Raw genomic sequence first — 21,191 nt, 5'->3', positions numbered from 1 at the left:
CTCCTGGCGCTTTTCTCCTTACTAGGAGAGCGCTCTGATACTACAAGGTGCGTTTCGTCGGCCGGTGAAGCCATACTCACATCCACACACCGGCCGACAGTAGCGCTGCAGCTTTTAAAAGTGGCGCCGAATCTCCTGCCTCCCCGGCCCGAACCCGGAAGTGCTCCAGCGACTTCCGGGTCAGACGCGCCGCTCATTCCTCCATGCGGCAGCGGCTGCTTATTTAGCCGGCCGCTTTGAGCGCGCGCGCCCTCATGGAGCCGGGCGGACCAGCGGTGACCGGACCCGGACCATGGCCATCCATCAGACAAGGGGGGAGGCTGTACACAGTGGCTCCCCCGCCGCTGCTACTGGAACCGCAGCCCCTGCCGTTCCTTACAGAGACCGACGCAGGCGGGTGCATGGCCCAGGATCTTCTGTAGGTACGTCCTGGGATTCCCATAGGAACAGGAAACCTAAACTGAGGAGGAGAGGGGACCGCCTCCTTTTATTCGGTAGGTTTCCTGTTCCTATGGGCGGATCCCTCTCTCTCATGTGGGGTGCTGTCGTGACGAAGAGTAAAAATGATCTTTCAGCAACAATTTTTTTATTTTCCCAATGGTAAAAGGAGAAACTGAACGACGAAAGTTGTTGTCCAATTTGTCCTGAGTACGCCAATACTTCATATGTGGGGGTAAACCACTGTTTGGGCGCACGGCAGGGCTTGGAAGGGAAGGAGCGCCATTTGACTTTTTGAATGAAAAATTGGCTGCACTCTTTAGCGGACACCATGTCACATTTGGAGAGCCCCCGTGTGCCTAAAAATTGGAGCTCCCCCACAAGTGACCCCATTTTGGAAACTAGACGCCCCAAGGAACTTATCTAGATGCATAGTGAGCACTTTAAAGACCCAGGTGCTTCACAAATTGATCCGTAAAAATGAAAAAGTACTTTTTTTCACAAAAAAATTCTTTTAGCCTCAATTTTTTCATTTTCACATGGGCAACAGGATAAAATGGATCCTAAAATTTCTTGGGCAATTTCTCCCGAGTACGCCGATACCTCATATGTGGGGGTAAACCACTGTTTGGGCACACGGCAGGGCTCGGAAGGGAAGGCGCGCCTTTTGACTTTTTGAATGGAAAATTAGCTCCAATTGTTAGCGGACACCATGTCGCGTTTGGAGGGCCCCTGTGTGCCTATGCATTGAAGCTCCCCCACAAGTGACCCCATTTTGGAAACTAGACCCCCCAAGGAACTTATCTAGATGCATACTGAGCACTTTAAACCCCCAGGTGCTTCACAGAAGTTTATAACGCAGAGCCATGAAAATAAAAAATAATTTTTCTTTCCTCAAAAATGATTTTTTAGCCTGGAATTTCCTATTTTGCCAATGGTAATAGGAGAAATTGGACCATAAATGTTGTTGTCCAGTTTGTCTTGAGTACGCAGATACCCCTTATGTGGGGGTAAACCACTGTTTGGGCACACGGCAGGGCTCGGAAGGGAAGGCACGCCATTTGGCTTTTTAAATAGAAAATTGGCTCCAATCATTAGCGGACACCATGTCGCATTTGGAGAGCCCCTGTGTGCCTAAACATTGGAGATCCCCCAGAAATGACCCCATTTTGGAAACTAGACCCCCAAAGGAACTAATCTAGATGTGTGGTGAGCACTTTGAACCCTCAAGTGCTTCACAGAAGTTTATAACGCAGAGCCATGAAAAAAAAAAAAAAATTTTCTTTTCTCAAAAATGATTTTTTTAGCCTGCAATTTTTTATTTTCCCAAGGGTAACAGGAGAAATTTGACCCCAATATTTGTTGTCCAGTTTCTCCTGAGTATGGTGATACCCCATATGTGGTGGTAAACTACTGTTTGGGCACATGCCGGGGCTCGGAAGTGAAGTAGTGAAGTTTTGAAATGCAGACTTTGATGGAATGCTCTACGGGCGTCACGTTGCGTTTGCAGAGCCCCTGATGTGGCTAAACAGTAGAAACCCCCTACAAGTGACCCCATTTTGGAAACTAGACCCCGAAAGGAACTTATCTAGATGTGAGGTGAGCACTTTGAACCCCCAAGTGCTTCACAGAAGTTTATAACACAGAGCAGTGAAAATAATAAATAAGTTTTCTTTCCTCAAAAATAATTTTTTAGCCCAGAATTTTTTAATTTTCCCAAAGGTAACAGGAGAAATTTGACCCCAATATTTGTTGTCCAGTTTCTCCTGAGTACGGTGATACCCCATGTGTGGGGGTAAACCACTGTTTGGGCACACGTCGGGGCTCAGAAGGGAAGTAGTGACTTTTGAAATGCAGACTTTGATGGAATGGAAAGCTCCCAGGCTTTCTAGGCAAGTTCCCACGATCTATAAACAGCCAGCAGAGGGCGCCTCACCGCAAATGAAGCTAAATATAGCTCATTGATCTATATTTAGACTCATTCCCCGGGGTTTTGCAGCGATGAGCAGCCTGCATTAGCAAAGCTCCTTGCTGCAAAATGTTTTAACCCCTTCAGAAGGATTTACATCGTTGGACGTTACAGATCTGCGGAGGGTAAGTATATTGTTGGTTTATTATGTTTTTTCTTTCACAGAACGAGGGTCTTCAGTGATTGGATTGGGCGTAGAATAAAATACTCCAACAACCATTGTTTTTATTTCATTAAAATAATTTTAAATAATGTGTTTGTGTTTTATTTAACCCTTTCATTCAATTGGATTAATAATGGATAGGTGTCATAATTGACGCCTCTCCATTATTAATCTGGCTTAATGTCACCTTACAATAGCAAGGTGGCATTAACCCTTCATTACCCCATATCCCACCGCTACACGGGAATGGGAAGAGAGTGGCCAAGTGCCAGAATAGGTGCATCTTCCAGATGTGCCTTTTCTGGGGTGGCTGGGGCAGATATTTTTAGCCAGGGGGGGGCCAATAACCATGGACCCTCTCCAGGCTATTAATATCTGCCCTCAGTCACTGGCTTTACTACTCTGGCGGAGAAAATTGCGCGGGAGCCCACGCCAATTTTTTCCGCCATTTAACCCTTCATTTTAAGAGCTAGAACGGCCAAATTTTGCAGATACACACTACTGACATTAGTAGTGTGGAATCTGCAAAAAAAATGGAGAGAAGACATGGTTTATTGTATGTAAACCATGTCTCAAATCATGTCGGGTTTTAGGAAGGAGAAAGAAAAAGCCGGTAATTGAATTACCGGCTTTCAAGCTGTATAGCGCTGGAATAAATAGTAATATATATACATATATGTGTCTCACTGACATATATATATATATATATATATATATATATATACCTATTCTATGTGTACACATTTATTCTACCTATTGGACTGTAAGCTGTCAGTGTGATTTTACTGTACACCGCACTGAATTACCGGCTTTTCTCTCTAACAGCGCTGCGTATTTCTCGCAAGTCACACTGCTTGTCCGTGTGAAATCCGTATTTTTCACGCTTCCATAGACTTTCATTGGCGTATTTCTTGCGCAGTACGGTGACAAACGCAGCATGCTGCGATTTTGTACGGCCGTAGAAAGCCGTATAATACTGATCAGTAAAATACGGCAGATAGGAGCAGGGGCATAGAGAATAATTGTGCCGTATTTTTTGCGTGTTTTACGGACGTAGTTTCTGCGCTCTTACGTCCGTAAAACTCGCAAGTGTGAAGCCGGCCTAAGGGGGGAGATCAGGGCACGGGGGGGGGGGGGCGTCAGAGCACGGGGGGGGGGTGGATCGGTGTGCGGTGGGGTGGATCGGTGTGCGGGCGGGTGGATCGGTGTGCAGGGGGGGTGGATTGGAGCACGGGGGTGGGATTGGAGCACGGGGGGAGCGGACAGGAGGACGGGGGAGCGGAGCACAGGACGGAGGGGAGCGGACCACAGATCGGTGGCTTTGGGGGCGGGCGATCGGTGGGGTGGGGTGGGGGCACATAAGTGTTTCCAGCCATGGCCGATGATATTGCAGCATCGGCCATGGCTGGATTGTAATATTTCACCAGTTTTTTAGATGAAATATTACAAATCCCTCTGATTGGCTGTTGAAAGTGAAACTGCCAATCAGAGCGATCGTAGCCACGGAGGGGGGGGGGGTGTAGCCACCCCCCCTGGGCTAAACTACCACTCCCCCTGTCCCTGAAGGCCGGGTGAAATTGGAGTTAACCCTTTCACCCAGCCTGCAGGAGCCCAATCCGGCCATGAGGCATATGCTGCGTCACAGGTCGGATTGGCACGGGTTTTCATGACGCATACGCTGCGTCAAAGGTCGGGAAGGGGTTAATTTGATTAAGATGAGTGTTTGTTTCTGACCAAATACTTATTTTCCACCATAATATGCAAATAAAATGTTAAAAAAACAGACAATGTGATTTTCTGGATTTTTTTTTCTCAGTTTGTCTCCCATAGTTGAGGTCTACCTATGATGTAAATTACAGACGCTTTTCAAGTGGTGGAACTTGCACTATTGCTGACTGACTAAATACTTTTTTGCCCCACTGTGTGTGTGTGTGTATATATATATATATATATATATATATATATATACACACACACATACAGTATATACACACACACACACACTAGCTGTACTACCCCGCAGGTCGTGCGGCTGTATGCGGATGCTTCCGCATGCATCGTTTTGACGATGCGGCGACCAGCGTAGGACGCAGCTGGTTACAATTTCTTTTTTTCTCCACATCGTCAAAACGAAGCATGCGGAAGCATCCGCATACAGCTGCACGACCTGCGTACCTAATGCTAAAGATAGGTATGTAGGCCGCATGCAGAAGTAGGCGGAGCTAGCGGCGGAGGTGAGGCCGAGGGCGGGGCTTCACAAAGGAAGTCTGAAGCCCTCCGCAGCTCCTCAAAACGCTAGTGTGAAACTAGCCTAAGGCTAGAGAAAAGCCGGATTACTCACCGGTAATACTCTTTTAGTGAGTCCACGACAGCACCCTACAGGAGAGAGGGATCCGCCCCACAGGAACAGGAAACCTACAGAAAGATAAAGGGGGGCGGTCCACCTTTCCTCCTCAGTTTCGATTTCAGAGTACCCGGAGGACCGCCAGTATTAGGCAAAATATCATTATTTAAGTTTAAACTTATTTGCACTATATTTAGTAAGAGGAACTTTTTACTTTATTAGTATATACTATATTAACCTAGGGAGGGATGTAATAGGGTGCTGTCGTGGACTCACTAAAAGAGTATTACCGGTGAGTAATCCGGCTTTTTACCCCTCGCCACGACAGCACCCTACAGGAGATCTTTCAGAGACCATCACCTGGGGGGGGGGGGGAGGCACCATGCTGAGGACAGTCCTGCCAAAGTCTAGGTCAGAAGTAGACGATAGGTCAAGCCTATAGTGGTTATAGAAAGTAGAAGGATCTGACCAAGTTGATGCCTTACATATGGTTTCTATTGGGACGTCTCCTCTTTCAGCCCAGGAGGATGCCATAGCTCTGGTAGAGTGTGCAGTTATGCCTTCCGGAGGGTTTTCTTTCCTCGCGGAGTAAGCCAGTGTGATAGACTCCCTGATCCTCCGGGATAAGGTGCTTTTTGTGACTGCATGACCCTTCTTGTGACCCTGAAAGGATATAAACAGAGCCCTACACTTTCGCCAGCTCCTAGTCCTTTCAATGTATTTTAAAACTACTCTTTTAACGTCTAGAGTGTGATATTTACATTCCTCAGGAGTGGAAGGGTTACTGAAAAAGGTGGGCAGGACTATTTCTTGTGACCTATGGAATTTCTTTGCTACCTTGGGGAGGTAGGAAGGGTCTGATTTAAGAATCAACTTATCCTGAAAAGTTAGCAGGAAAGGTGGATCTATAGAAAGAGCTTGGATGTCACTGATTCTCCTAGCTGAAGTCAGTGCTACCAAGAGGACCGTTTTTAGTGATAGGTATTTAATGGATATTGAATCTATTGGATCAAATGGAGAGTCTGTTAGGGCTTGTAAAACTAAATTTAGATCCCAGGGTGGAATTCTAGGTATATTAACAGGATTTATCCTTTCACAAGCCGTGATAAATCGGAATACCCATCTATTTCCTGCAATATTATGGCCATAAAGGGCTCCTAGTGCTGATACGTGAACTTTTAACGTATTTACAGCTAAACCTAGTTCCCTCCCTTTTTGAAGGAATTCCAATATAGATTGTATTGGAATTTCTGATGTGTTGGGAGATTTATGGAACTGTAGGAATTTTTTCCAAATTTTTGTATAAATTTTTGTGGTAGAACGTTTTCTACTTTGGAGGAGTGTGTCAATTAGTCCCTCGGAAAATCCCCTTAGTTTTAGCATCTGCCTCTCAAATTCCAGGCCGTCAGATGGAGAATGTCCACCTGGGGGTGGAGAAACAGACCCTGGAAGAGAAGGTTGGGTGTCGAGGGGAGGACCCAAGGGTCCGAAACCGACATGGCTTGTAGGCATGAGAACCATGGCCTTTTGGGCCAGAATGGTGCTATTAGTATAACTCTCGCGCCATCCTCCCTGATCTTCCAAATAACCTGTGGTAACAATATTATCGGAGGGAAGGCGTATGCTAGACTGTATTGCCAAGGGGTTTGGAGAGCGTCTAGAATGTCCGGATGATCTGCTAACGATAGGGAGGCAAATTTCCGGACTTGCCTGTTTTTTCTCGTGGCAAAGAGGTCTATTTGCGGACAACCCCATAGGGATACTATCCGTTGGAAGATATGATGGTTTAAGCACCACTCTCCCTGCCTTAGGGTATGTCGACTTAAGAAGTCTGCCTGCTGGTTGTTTTTCCCCTTTATGTGAACTGCAGTGAGGGATAATAGATGTTTTTCTGCCAAATCCAGAATTTTCCCAGCGGAAGACATCAGAGTCTCTGATTGAGTACCTCCTTGTCTGTTTATATAAGCCACTGTGGTGGTGTTGTTGGAAAGGATTCGGACGTCTTTTCCCCGGAGCTGTGGGAGAAAATGACATAAGGCGTATCTTACTGCATTTAGTTCTTTCAGATTAGATGAGTTGTGGCATTCTTCCGTGTCCCATAACCCTTGGCAAAAATCATTTCCCATATGAGCGCCCCATCCATGAGGACTGGCGTCAGTGGTTATAATATGAGATGGTGTTATTACCCATGGAACACCACTCATCAAATGGTTAGAATCCAGCCACCACGTTAAAGAAGATAAAACTTCCTGGGACAACGTTATCTTTGCATTTAAGCTAAGTAGCCGTCTTTCCTCTTGGAGGATTTGGTGCTTGGGTATGGTATTGTGCCCATTGGACTGCAGGGATACAGGAAATAAGAGATCCCAATAATGACATGGTTTTTCTTAGGGTCATGTGAGGATTATTTATTGCTGTTATGACTTTATGTCTGATGAGTGAGATTTTTACCTGAGGGAGCAGACATTTTTGAGTTATGGAGTCTAGATGGAAGCCCAGAAACGCTTGGAGTGACAGTGGAGCCAGTCTGGATTTGTCGTTATTGATTATCCAACCTAGATCCTGTAGAGATGAAATTGCATGAGCTAAACAGTCAGCACACTGAGAAACTGAATTTCCGATGACTAAAAAGTCATCTAAGTAGGGCACAATTAATGTCTTTTTTTGGCGAAGATAAGCCATCACCTCTAGAATCACTTTGGTGAAAATCCTTGGCGCTGTAGAAAGGCCGAAGGGCATGGCTGCATACTGGAAATGACAAATCTTGCCTTTGATTGCCACCGCTACCCTGAAGAACTTCTGGTATGTCATGAATAGGGAGATGGTAATAAGCATCTTTTAGATCAATGCCCCCCATCATACAGTTTGGAAAGAGTAGCTTTATGGTGGATTTTATAGACTCCATTTTAAATGTATTATTTTTAATAAATGAATTAAGCTTTTTGAGGTTAATGATTGTTCTGAATGAACCATCGGGTTTGGAAATTAAGAATAGAGGAGAATAGAATCCTCTAGTTTCCTGTCCTTTCGGAACTTGGACTAAAACCCGTTTTGATAATAGAGTTTGAATTTCACTCTCAAGGGCCTCTTGTATAGGCGAGCTGAGTGATGTTATAATGTATGATTCGTGGGCAAAGCGAGAGAATTGTAATTTTATTCCATCTCTGATTATATTTAAAATCCACGAACTAGTTGTAATTTTTTCCCACTGGGTGGTGAAAAATTTTAATCTGCCCCCTACTGGAATGGTTAGATCCTCAGTATTTGCTTTCTTTTGGGGGGTTGGGTCTTCTGAACATGGTACCTCTTTGTTTATCTTCTTTAGGGAACAATGTTGCCAACCTGTCCGTCTGCCTTCTTGCCGAATGGCCTTCTCTTAAAGGGACACTGTCACCTGAATTTGGAGGGAACAATCTTCAGCCATGGAGGCGGGGTTTTTGATTCACCCTTTCCTTACCCGCTGGCTGCATGCTGGCTGCAATATTGGATTGAAGTTCATTCTCTGTCCTCCGTAGTACATGCCTGCACAAGGCAATCTTGCCTTGCGCAGGCGTGTACTATGGAGGACAGAGAATGAACTTCAATCCAATATTGCAACCAGCATGCAGCCAGCGGGTAAGGAAAGGGTGAATCAAACACCCAAAAACCCCGCCTCCATGGCTGAAGATTGTTCCCTCCAAATTCAGGTGACAGTGTCCCTTTAAAGGCTCTCCTATAAAAGTGAATAGAAGTATCAGGAAAAGCTTTTTTCCTGTCTTTTGCCTTCTGGAGTATGTTGTCTAAGGTTTTGCCAAAGAGGAACTCACCCTCACATGGGATTGCGCATATCTTAGATTTTGATTGTGCGTCCCCTCTCCAGCTCTTCATCCATAACGCCCGTCTTGCATTGTTTACAAGACCTGCGGATCTTGCCGCTAGGCAGAGAGAATCTGCGGACAAGTCCTCCATAAAGGCTGCTGCACCTCGTATTAAGGGAATAGCAGCTCGTAATTTTTCCCGTGAAATTTTATTCTCAATACTTTGGTCTAGCTGGTCAATCCAGATGAGAATTGACCTGGCGGTACAAGTGCTCGCTATTGCTGGCTTGAATATGCCTGTAGTTGCCTCCCAGGATCTTTTAAGGGACGACTCGGCTTTGCGATCTAGAGGGTCTGAGAGCAATCCCGCGTCTTCAACAGGCAATGTGGACGGCTTAGAGGTAGAGGCAACAGCTGCGTCAACCTTAGGGATTTTGGTCCACGTAAGTAACTCATCGTCACTAAACGGGTATTTCCGTTTTGACGCAGAGGGCAAAAAACTTCTCTGATCTTGTTTCTCCCACTCTCTTTTTATTAATGCTTTCACTGCTGGAATGGCACAGATGATTGGCCTCGGGGAGACCAAAACATCCAACACCGCGGAGACACCATCACATGTTTCTCAACGCAGTGATTCCAGAACACTGCCCCCATCCCTTATGGGAAATATGCAGATGCATGTAAAGAAGCTGCGGAGACACCATCACGTGTTTCTCGACGCAAGCAGTGAATAGCCAGGCCTTTCCCCGGGAAGGAACAACCATGGGAAGGGCAGCATCCTATGAAGGAAAGCCACCTATGCCAAGCATGGTATCCATCCACAGACAGCTGTTTCGGGGTTTTTGCCCCTCATCAGTGTGGAGTAGGAATCTGGCTATTAGGAGCAGTGCCTAGTAAAAAGGCTATAAAGGCACAGATGATTGGCCTCGGGGAGACCAAAACATCCAACACCGCGGAGACACCATCACGTGTTTCTCAACGCATATTTCACATAAGGGATGGGGGCAGTGTTCTGGAATCAAAGCTGTCTGTGGATGGATACCATGCTTGGCATAGGTGGCTTTCCTTCATAGGATGCTGCCCTTCCCGTGGTTGTTCCTTCCCGGGGAAAGGCCTGGCTATTCACTGCTTGCGTCGAGAAACACGTGATGGTGTCTCCGCAGCTTCTTTACATTCACTGCTGGAATGACTGGAAAGCATTTCCTTTTTCTCTCCACCAATCCCGCAAACATTATATCCTGCGTGGTTTGTGCGCCCTTTGTCTCTTCACACCCCATAGTGTCTCTTATTGATTTCACTAGATTATCCACACTATCTAAGGGGAAACATGAACGTCCCTCAATTTCTGAAGATGATGATGATGATGAAGAGGCTATAGAGATATCTGAGAGTACGGCTTGTTCACTATCAGAATCTGATGAAGGCGTTGGCCTTTTGGATTTACTTTTTTGTGGTTTATCCTGTGACATAGGTTTTAACTCCTCTCTTATAATGGCGCGTAAGTCCGTAATAGACACCGCTGCTCCTTGTGTGGTTTCTGCTATACAATCTTTGCAGAGTTTTTTGGGGTATGAGTGGTAGGGGCTGGCTGCATAAGGCGCATTCCTTATGTTTAGTTTTTTGTCGTTTTTTGGCCTGATCAAAATAAGACATAGCGAGAGAAGGAGAAAGAAAGAGAAAGGAGGGGAGACGGCGTCAGCTTAATAGGCAGAGTTATAAACTCACCCAGTGAAGCTTTTTATTACCGGATCAGACGGCCGAGATCCTTTGGATTTATCCACCGTGTCGCTCTTTCGACCGGCATCTGATGATCCTCTGCTGGAGCGGTCCTTGGTGGGAACTGGGTCTCCTGCTGCAGGATCCATGGCACCTGGAGATGACATCTTGCATCGCAGGTAACAGTGGTTAGCCAGTTTAAATAGAGCGCCATTTTTTTTTAGCAGTACTGCGCATGCGCGAACTCGCGCTTCCCCCACCGCTGATCTCGGCCTGCTTACCCTGGAAGTTTAACATCTACTTCCGGGGTGAACTCACTTATGGTGGTCAGCGCACGCGCTGTGTGGCCTTCCAGCCCCGGACCACCATGCCGGAAGCTCCTCTCACTCACCCCTTCTGCTGGGCGAGGATTTCCAACGCTGAAGCCGCCGCATAATGCAGATGCCAGGCAGCTTTCTCCGGACCCGGCCATCTGTATGCCTCCCAGACGAGGAGGGAGCCGTCTAGCGGAACTCCCCCGACGCTGCTTCCAGGCTGCAGCCCCTGCCGTTCCGACGAGACTGCACAGGCGGCGTGCATGCCCAGGTACATCAGTAGCTTCCAGTGTCCTGTCGTTCCCGCAGGAACAGGAAACCAAAACTGAGGAGGAAAGGCGGACCGCCCCCCTTTATCTTTCTGTAGGTTTCATGTTCCTGTGGGGCGGATCCCTCTCTCCTGTAGGGTGCTGTCGTGGCGAGGGGTAAAACATGACTATTATAGAAGCAGAAAGTTGTGTACCTGAACTTATACAGTTTTGTGATACCTGCATAAGTGGGGACGCCTATGCAATGTTGTGAATTTTCCAGGAGTTCTTTCTATTGGTACTTGTTTCTTTGGTATTCCAGATGGATGATGTTTAACCCCTTCAAGTCGCGGCCCTTTTTCATTTTTGCGTGTTCGTTTTTCGCTTCCCTCCTTCCCAGAGCCATAACTTTTTTATTTTTCCGTCAATATGGTCATGTGAGGGCTTATTTTTTGCGGGACAAGTTGTACTTTTGAACGACACCATTGGTTTTACCATGTCTTTTACTAGAAAACGGGAAAAAAAATTCCAAGTGGGGTGAAATTGCAAAAAAAGTGCAATCCCACACTTGTTTTTTGTTTGGCTTTTTTGCTAGGTTCACTAAATGCTAAAACTGACCTGCCATTATGATTCTCTAGGTCATTACGAGTTCATAGACACCTAACATGACTAGGTTATTTTTTATCTAAGTGGTGAAAAAAAATTCCAAACTTTGCTTAAAAAAAAAATAGGGCCATTTTCCGATACCCGTAGCGTCTCCATTTTTTGTGATCTGGGGTCGGGTGAGGGCTTATTTTTTGCGTGCCGAGCTGATGTTTTTAATGATACCATTTTTGCGCAGATACGTTCTTTTGATCGCCCGTTATTGCATTTTAATGCAATGTCGCGGCGACCAAAAAAACGTAATTCTGGCGTTTCGGATTTTTTTCTCGCTACGCCGTTTAGCGATCAGGTTAATGCTTTTTTTTTAATTGATAGATCGGGCGATTCTGAACACGGCGATACCAAATACGTGTAGGTTTGGGGTTTTTTTTATTGTTTTATTTAGGATGGGGCGAAATGTTTTTTTCATATTTTTAAAAACATTTTTTTTTACTTGTGCCATGCTTCAATAGCCTCCATGGGAGGCTAGAAGCTGGCATAGCCTGATCGGCTCTGCTACATAGCAGCGATCATCAGATCGCTGCTATGTAGCAGAAATGCAGGTGTGCTGTGAGCACCGACCACAGGAGGGCGCTCACAGCAGACCTGCATCAGTAACCATAGAGGTCTCAAGGACCTCTATGGTTACCTTCCTGATGCATCGCCGACCCCCGATCATGTGACGGGGGTCGGCGATGACGTCATATCCGGCCGCCCGGCCGGATGCGGTAGTTAAATGCCGCTGTCTGTGTTTGACAGCGGCATTTAACAGGTTAATAGCGGCGGGTGAATAGCGATTTCACCCGCCGCTATTGCGCGCACATGTCAGCTGTACAAAACAGCTGACATGTCGCGACTTTGATGTGGGCTCACCGCCGGAGCCCACATCAAAGGGGGATTCACGGCACGCGCAGTAGATGTACGGCGCATGTCGTGAAGGGGTTAAAAGCTCCTTGGTGATGATTTGAGTATATGTATTTAATCTTTATATGTACTTAACCTTTGCATGTTAAAATATACAAAAGTGTACACAATCATACTATTCCTTTAATTTAGTACTGTGAAATAAAATTGTTAGTAGTAGTAGCCTTCTTTAAAGCTGTATCTGAGCCTTAGTGTTAAAAACTTTGCAATACACTTCCAAAATTGGATGTGTTTAAATAAATTCTTCCTGAGCTGAGATGATCTTATAAGTGTGCCCCTGCTACTGTGTAATGGATGAGTCTCACTGTGCAAGAACATGGTCTGATCATACCACAGCTCCTGGGCAGGGAGGAGGAGGGGCGAGTATGCAGACATTACAGCATGGGATCACAAATTCTTCTTTTTTTTTTTTTTTTTTTTTTTAAGTAAAACAGTGAAATGTTTTGCCTCACAAAAGGAATTGGCTGCGATCCCATGCTGTAATGTCAGTATTTTTGCTTGCCCCACTGCCCAGGAGATTTGGTATGATCAGACCATGTTCCTGCATGGTCAGACACAGACATTACACAGTACACAGCAGAGGAACATTTATAAGATTATCTCAACGCAGGAACAATTTATTTAACCCTCCGTCACATACAACTGATCTGACAGGCGCTTCTCTTTTACTTTCATTTCTCCTTCCTCACCAGATTGTGAGGAAACCCCCTCCCTCCAGGTAGTCTCCTGTCTCTTGAAGGTCTGTGAAACCTGATATCACAGTTGGATTTCAGAGCTTCAGGGGAGAGGATATAGCTGCACAGATCTCTCAGTCTCATTGTATGTGAATACGTCACATTCAGTAAGGTTGGTATTTTATGTTTTTATTCATCATAATAGTTTATTTAGCTTGTTTTATGAATGTATAGCACAAAATGTGAGGATATTTCATAGAAATAAGGGAGATTTTATAAAAGAAAGTGTGCTGCTCAGGCATATACAGTAGTTCCCTAACATATTCCTTCTCTTGCTTCAGATTATCTGCTGAAATGGAGAGGAAAATGTACAATTTATCCAAACAACTTGATGTTGAGGAAGTAGCAAACATGCTGTTAGATGATAGAGACCTCACACTGAATGAGGATTTAGGAGAGGAAAGTGAGATTGATTCTCATGATGAGGTGGAAGAATGTGTCCTGGATTCTGAAACAGAGCAAGATGGTGACAGTGGTGAGGATGAAGAAGTTGGATCATATTATATTGGAAAAGATAAAAATACTAAATGGAACAAGAAGCCATTCCAGAAAAAACGTAGGGAACCTTTAAACATTATTACTCACCTTCCTGCAGTAATAGGAACTGCACGTAATGCAAAAACTGCAGTTGAATGCTGGAACAGTATATTTACAGATGACATTCTGGACTCTATTGTCACATATACCAACCAATATATAGACATTATAAAGGACAAGTACATCTGCAACAGAACCATCAAGCCCACAGATGAAATAGAACTGCGTGCTTTTTTGGGATTACTGTACCTTGCAAGAGCTTATAGGGCAAATAGACAAAGTTTGGAGGAACTTTGGGGTAAAGATGGGGATGGAGTTGAAAAATTTAGCCTTGTTATGTCCATAAACAGATTCAAGATTCTAATTCGTTGCCTTCGGTTTGACGACAGAACTACCCGAACCGAACGCAAAACACATGACCGACTTGCTCCAATTCGTGATATATTTCAAAGATTTGTTGTAAACTGTAAACAAAGTTATTACCCTGGAGAGAATCTCACTATTGACGAAATGCTCCCTGGTTTTCGTGGTAGATGTGCCTTTCGTCAATATATTCCATCAAAGCCAAACAAATATGGAATAAAAATTTATGCCCTTGTTGATGCCAGTAAGACCTACACTTACAACCTGGAAGTTTATGCAGGAAAACAACCAGAAGGTCCTTACTGTGTGAGCAACAAACCCATTGATGTTGTAAAAAGACTGGCTGAACCCTTATTTGGATCGGGTCGCAATATTACAGCTGACAATTGGTTTACAAGTTGTGATCTGATTGATTATCTGAAAATTCAGAAGCTGTCATATGTGGGAACTGTAAGAAAAAACAAAAGGGAATTGCCGCCACAGTTTGTAAGTGTGAAAGAGAGACAACAGTACAGCAGTATGTTTGCATTCCATAATGGAAAGGCTTTAGTTTCCTATGTACCACATGCCAAAAAAATCGTACTTCTTCTATCAACACTTCATGATGATGCTGCCATCGATCCTGGGACTGGGGCAGAAAAAAAACCGGAGATAATTACATTTTACAATGCCACCAAAGGGGGTGTGGATACAGCAGATCAGATGTGCTCCACTTTCAACGTCAGCAGAAACATCAAACGCTGGCCAATGGTCATATTTTTTGCTATGTTGAATTTGGGTGGTATAAATTCACAAGTAATTTATCTTGAAAACAAGCTTGAACCACTCCGTAGACGATTGTATCTGAAAAAATTGGCCCATGAACTAGTACTTGGAGAGCTACGCAGGAGAAGCGTGAAAACAATCGGTATCCCCTCTCGCCTTCAAGTTCAGCTCAAAAGGTTCCGCCCAGAAGATGATGGTGAAAAGTCACCATCTGCACCACCTCACAAAAGAAGGAGATGCACCACCTGCCAAACGGAAAGCGGAACCAGAAGGCTTTCAAATTATGAATGTCTCAAATGTCATAAAGCAATTTGCCTGACACATGCAAAAATGGTGTGTAATTCTTGGTATTTGCTCTGCAAGTGTGACTTTTCTGGGGAAACCTCAGCATCTACTTCTGATTGAATATGTTTTTAATAGTACTTAAGGTACCTTAAAATTAAGCTTGTGTACAAAGAAAATTTTTGAACATTTTTTTGAGAGAGTCGAACTGGGGACTATTTGGCGGGAGTTTTGAAAAGTTTGTATTTCATAGTTATTAGTTTTATGTTAAGTAAATGTTTTTTTTTGCAACTGATTATGTGTAGTCTCTTTTATTACATCCCTATGAAGGTCACTGATCACTTTTAGAGCACTGAAATTGCAAACATTAGATATTATAGGTATTTTTCCAGCAGGCGCCTGACAGGCACATTGTATGTGAACTCGTTAGTCCGAATATTGTATGTGACGGAGGGTTAAAGGGAACCTGAAAATCGCGGGTGAGGTAAGCCTACCGGCATCAGGGGCTTATCTACAGAATTCTGTGATGCTGTAGATAAACCCCCGATGTTACCTGAAAGAGGAGAAAAAGACGTTAGATTATACTCACCCAGGGGCGGTCCCGCTGCTGGTCCGGTCGGATGGGTGTCTCTGGTCCTCAACAGGGCAGATAAAGTACGCCTGCGCCGGAGCCGTGGCTGAAGATCAGAAGAGGACGTCTTGGAATGAAGATGGGAGGTGCCACATCCAGTTGTGGAACTTATTATTATTCCAAAATCTATTGATTAAAATGAACTTTTGTTGCAAAACCCTTCTAAGGGTGACATTACACACTGAGTTTTTGTAGCTTTTTTTGTGGCCTGTTTAATAGCAGATGTTCCTTTCAAGTCTATAGTAAAATATGAAAGCACTACAAGCAAAGTTTTTGGTCAGTAGCCTTTTTATCAAAACGCAATAAGCTCTGGATGTGTTCTTGCATATTTCCAAATTAATTTTCTAGTAGTATTTGAAAACCAAATAAATTCTTGTTGCACCTCTGTCCACACCTGCTTTCTAGGCCTTGATATAAAAATCTGCTAAAGGAATAGCAAAATTGCTAAATTTCATCATGAAGTATTTTTTCTTTGTGTAACAATTTTACATAACGTTTTTACTTAATGTATTTGTATTTATTCTGCATTTTGTTCTAATTACATGTTTATCAAATATGTTGTTGTATGTTAAATTTTGAGACCAGTATATAATCTAAAATATATTGACCATAGCACCAATGTATAAGAAGCCTTTCCGAAGTACATTATTTGCATTACTCCATACACAGATGTACATACATATGGGTATCGTTTGCCCTCTTTTTTATATTGGAACTTAACATAAAATGACAAGCATTTATCAGTGTCACCATTTTAGGGCACATATAATTTATTAACAAACTTTTATTAACACTTTGTGTGAAGCCAAAGGAAAAAAAGCAATTCTAGCAGGTTTTTTACATTTAAAAATTTAACACTAAAGCAATACCAAATTTCTATAATTTTAGGCATTACTACTTTTGCACATTACACTGTTTGAAAAAAATAATAATAATTTGCTTTTGTTTGGCCATTTTCTGAAAACCATACATGGTACAGGTTTTCTATCAATGGAGCTGCGTGAGACCTTATTATTTTTTCAAGGCAAGATTTAGTATTCATTTGGACAATTGTGTGTTATGTACGACATTTTTTATTACACTTTTTGGAAATCAGAATTGAAAAAAACATCAATTTTGGAACCTGTATTATATACCGTATTTTTTGGATTATAAGACGCACTTTTTTCCCAAAATTTGGGGGGAAATTGGGGGTGCATCTTATAATGCGTATATACCTTACCTGCCGCGGTGGAGCGGGGTCCCAGGGTCGCTGCTGGAGGAGGCAATAGTGGAGTGTTGCTGCAGGCTGGGATGAGGGGGTGTTTTGATGTGAGGCACGCCGCTGCGGGTGTTTGGTGCTGCGGGGGTTCTACCAACATTTTCTGAAAGCCCAGAGCCCCCCGCAGTTACATGATTTCCTATGCAGATGGAGATCTCGGCACCAAGATCTTGTGAGATGAGATCTCAGCACTGAGATCTCCCGAGATCTCCATTTGCACAAGCGCCGCCCCCAGGAGCCATTTTCCCAGAGTCCACCGCATAGGAAACCATGTAACTGCGGGAGCTCTAAGCTTTCACAAAAAGTCGGTAGAGCCCACGCAGCACCGAACACCCGCAGCGGCACACCGCACATCCGAACTCCCCCTCATACCAACCTGCAGAAACACTCCACTCTTGCCTCCTCCAGGAGCGGCCCTGGGACCTCGCTTCACCACAGACACCACCCCCCGTAAGCAATAAGACGCATGGATTATAAGAAGCACCACCATTATAGTAAAAAAAAAAAAAAAAAGTTTTTTTCTATTTTTCTTAAAATTTGGGGTGCATCTTATAATCTGCAAAATACAGTATTAGCAAGGCTGAGGAAAATAGTGGATGAAATACAGAATAAATGATTGACCAAATAGGTCAGGTTACCTGGTTAATGACAAAGAGAAGGGGTGCTGACACCCATTTCCCATGAATCAAGATAAAAATGAAAGAAAAAGTAACAAAACCGTGGATGAGAGCATGCTATAGAAACATTTTTAATGTAAACACCAAGAGTTGTGCTTGCCCACATAATTTATTAACAAAACACCTCATAGATAAACTTCTGATCTAGATACGCTAATTATGATGTCACATATGTAAATATTACAAGAGTAAAGAGAAAATGATCCCTAGTGATATGTAATGCCAAAAAATATATAAAGAGAGATAGAAAACAGTCCAAGATCACAGCATATCCGCTGGAAGATATAAATGGATACAAGTAATGACCTGGATGTCTAAAGTCAAAGTCCAGATGTAGCATCGGAATGGTTGATCCAAGGTAAGACATACAGTCATACGGATATGGTCAATTTAAACAATAAGCTTGAAGTTAGAGTCCAATAGAAAGAAGAGATACAGTTAAAGAATCATCCTTCAAAGTGGGGTATACCTACTGGTTTAAGATGTAATCAGCCCAGAAATCCAGTGAAGAGAAATTCTTCATTCAAGCCAGAGGGATTGACTGTAGACGGAAAATCCATCTTGCATCCATCTAATTTCCTGTATTTTTTTGTAGGCCAAAAAAAACAAGTATCTTGAGGAAGCCCGCAAACAGCTAGGGAACTCCTGTTTTTACACTAAGTTACCATAGGACCCAACAGAGCAGTTAGCTAATAAATTTTTGGGACTTCTCAATCGAGCACAGGACTTGGGCATTATCTTCCCAGATGAGAAAAAATATTTGTGGGTTGAGCATCCGGTGACATCCACATTGTACATGCTTCCCAAGACACATAAGAATACCAATACACCACCTGGCCGCCCCAGTTGTGAATTCTGTTGTCGGGCTCCCTCCTGTGGTCATGAATGGTACTTCGGCTGGTTCTGTCCATGGACTTCCTCTGGTGGGTGTTTCTGAGTTTCCTTCCACAGGTGACGAGGTTAATTCGTTAGCTGGCTGCTCTATTTAACTCCACTTCTTTGCTCCATGCCACCTGTCAATGTTCCAGTATTGGTCTAGTTCACTCCTGGATCGTTCTTGTGACCTGTCTTCCCAGCAGAAGCTAAGTTCCAGCTTGTATTTCTTTGGTTTGCTATTTTTCTGTCCAGCTTGCTATTTTTATTGTTGTCTTGCTTGCTGGAAGCTCTGGGACGCAGAGGGAGCGTCTCCGCACCGTGAGTCGGTGCGGAGGGTCTTTTTTGCGCCCTCTGCGTGGTCTTTTTGTAGGTTTTTGTGCTGACCGCAAAGTAACCTTTCCTATCCTCGGTCTGTTCAGTAAGTCAGGCCTCACTTTGCTAAATCTATTTCATCTCTGTGTTTGTATTTTCATCTTTACTCACAGTCATTATATGTGGGGGCTGCCTTTTCCTTTGGGGAATTTCTCTGAGGCAAGGTAGGCTTTATTTTTCTATCTTCAGGGCTAGTTTCTTAGGCTGTGCCGAGTTGCATAGAGAGCGTTAGGCGCAATCCACGGCTATTTCTAGTGTGTTTGATAGGATTAGGGATTGCGGTCAGCAGAGTTCCCACGTCCCAGAGATCGTCCTTTATTATCAGTAACTATCAGGTCATTCCGTGTGCTCTTAACCACCAGGTCCATTATTGTCCTGACCACCAGGTCATAACACGCCCCATAGTGTCCAGCATTGGCAGGCTATGTGAACGGGCCTGTACCTACAAGGATTTCTTTTTGCAGCCAATTGCCTCCTCACTACCTTCATACATCAGGGATTCCTCTCACTTTATTCAAGTGTGTCGGAATGACACCCTGCCGGACTCAGTATTACTAGTGACTTGTGATGTCAAATCACTGTATACTAACATCAGCCATAAGGGTGGTCTCCATGCTCTCACATTTTTTTTCTTGACAAACGTATTACTTCCCATGCAATATGCAGCACCTTAGTATTGATGTATTGCCTGATCTAGTAGTGCACCCAATATTGTACTAATCATATCCGAATTTTATGGTGAGGACGCAGGAGAGGTTTTCTTCTGATCTGATGACTCTACCAATAAAGACCATATTTGTGCAGAACAATGTACCACAACTCTAGAGTCTGCTAAAGCTTTCTGAAGGTCTGTTGCAGTCAATAGGGGGTTGTGATTTGCCATTGTGGCAATCCTTTGAGCAGCTCTCACTGAAATTTTGCTTTGCCTTCTAGACCTTATCTTGACATCCACTGTTCCTGTTAACTGTCATTTCATAATTACAATTCAAACTGAGAAAAGGGCAACTTGAAAATGCTTCGCTATCTCCTTATAGCCTTCTGCTGCTTTGAGGGCCCCGCCATTTTCATTTCCAGAGTGCTAGGCTGCTGCTTAAAAGAATCTATGGCTGATGATTTGGGCACAAGGTTAGAGGAGTATGGATTTTATAAAGCTGGGAAATTTGCATTACCTGCCCTTTTCTAACGAAGATAATAAACCAGCACACAAATCTAGGGTGGCCACAATAAAAGACCACTAAAAATGTGAAGTTGTACAGTATTGGATGGGTCCAAGGGAGTCAAAAAACTAGTCAGTATCTGGCGTGACCACCATTTGCCTCATGCAGTGTGTTCTGTCTTCATACACATTGATGGTATGCAATTTAACATGCAGCATAAACCACTTCTGTCTTCCAAACAAGCAGACCGTTCTCCATAGTCTAACTTGTTTATTGGTGAACAAGTATAGAACATGCAGTAAAGGTATAAGAATACATACAACATAGGTAAGTATTGGGCAAATAATCACACAGCTGACACTTTACAATTAACAGGAAAGTATACAGCATGATGCAAACTTGAACATGGAAATACAGAGATCTCTAATAATCACATCTGCTATGTACTGGCTGCTATACAGTTAATCACATTTCTGTACAATACTGCAATGCAAGCACAGAGATATTAATCTTACCAGATATGCTTCACCAGATAGCAAACTCAAGTTGGAGCAGTTACAGGAGGGAAAATAAACACGTGTGTTCCAGGAAGTACAGAAAATGGAGTTTCTTCAACCCAGCTTACCTTGCTTTAATCCCACAATGCAACCCTCTATCTGCTGTTGAAGACACAGGCTATAAATTTAGCCACCACTAGATAGTGCTATAAAGCAACAAACAGCACATAAACACGAACATATTGCCTCTATTCAGAGGGGCAGAACACAGTGCAACACATTTTTGCATAGGGTTGATCAGGTTGTTGATTGTGGCCTGTGGAATGTTGGTCTGCTCCTCTTCAATAGCTGTGTGAAGTTGCTGGATATTGGCTGGAACTTGAACACGCCATCATATACATTGACTCAGAGCATCCCAAACATCTTGTCACCCTAAGCAAACAATTCTGTATGGTGAATTAATATGCACCAGACGAAATACTAC

The 21,191-nt window shown here is 43.8% G+C and overlaps 1 long non-coding RNA gene across 1 annotated transcript in view; it reads right to left on the bottom strand.

Moving 5' to 3' along the window:
- LOC138667481 (uncharacterized) overlaps positions 1-20,796 on the bottom strand; it is a 161,387-nt gene extending 140,591 nt beyond the window's left edge. Inside the window, exon 1 of the long non-coding RNA XR_011318781.1 lies at positions 20,726-20,796. This is a non-coding gene — a long non-coding RNA (uncharacterized lncRNA). The remainder of the gene's footprint in view (positions 1-20,725) is intronic.
- Positions 20,797-21,191: the final 395 nt, after the last annotated feature.

The sequence above is a fragment of the Ranitomeya imitator genome, chromosome 2 (assembly GCF_032444005.1).
Source record: "Ranitomeya imitator isolate aRanImi1 chromosome 2, aRanImi1.pri, whole genome shotgun sequence".
In the NCBI taxonomy this organism is placed as follows: domain Eukaryota; kingdom Metazoa; phylum Chordata; class Amphibia; order Anura; family Dendrobatidae; genus Ranitomeya; species Ranitomeya imitator.
This window is presented reverse-complemented; position numbering and strand designations above follow the sequence as displayed.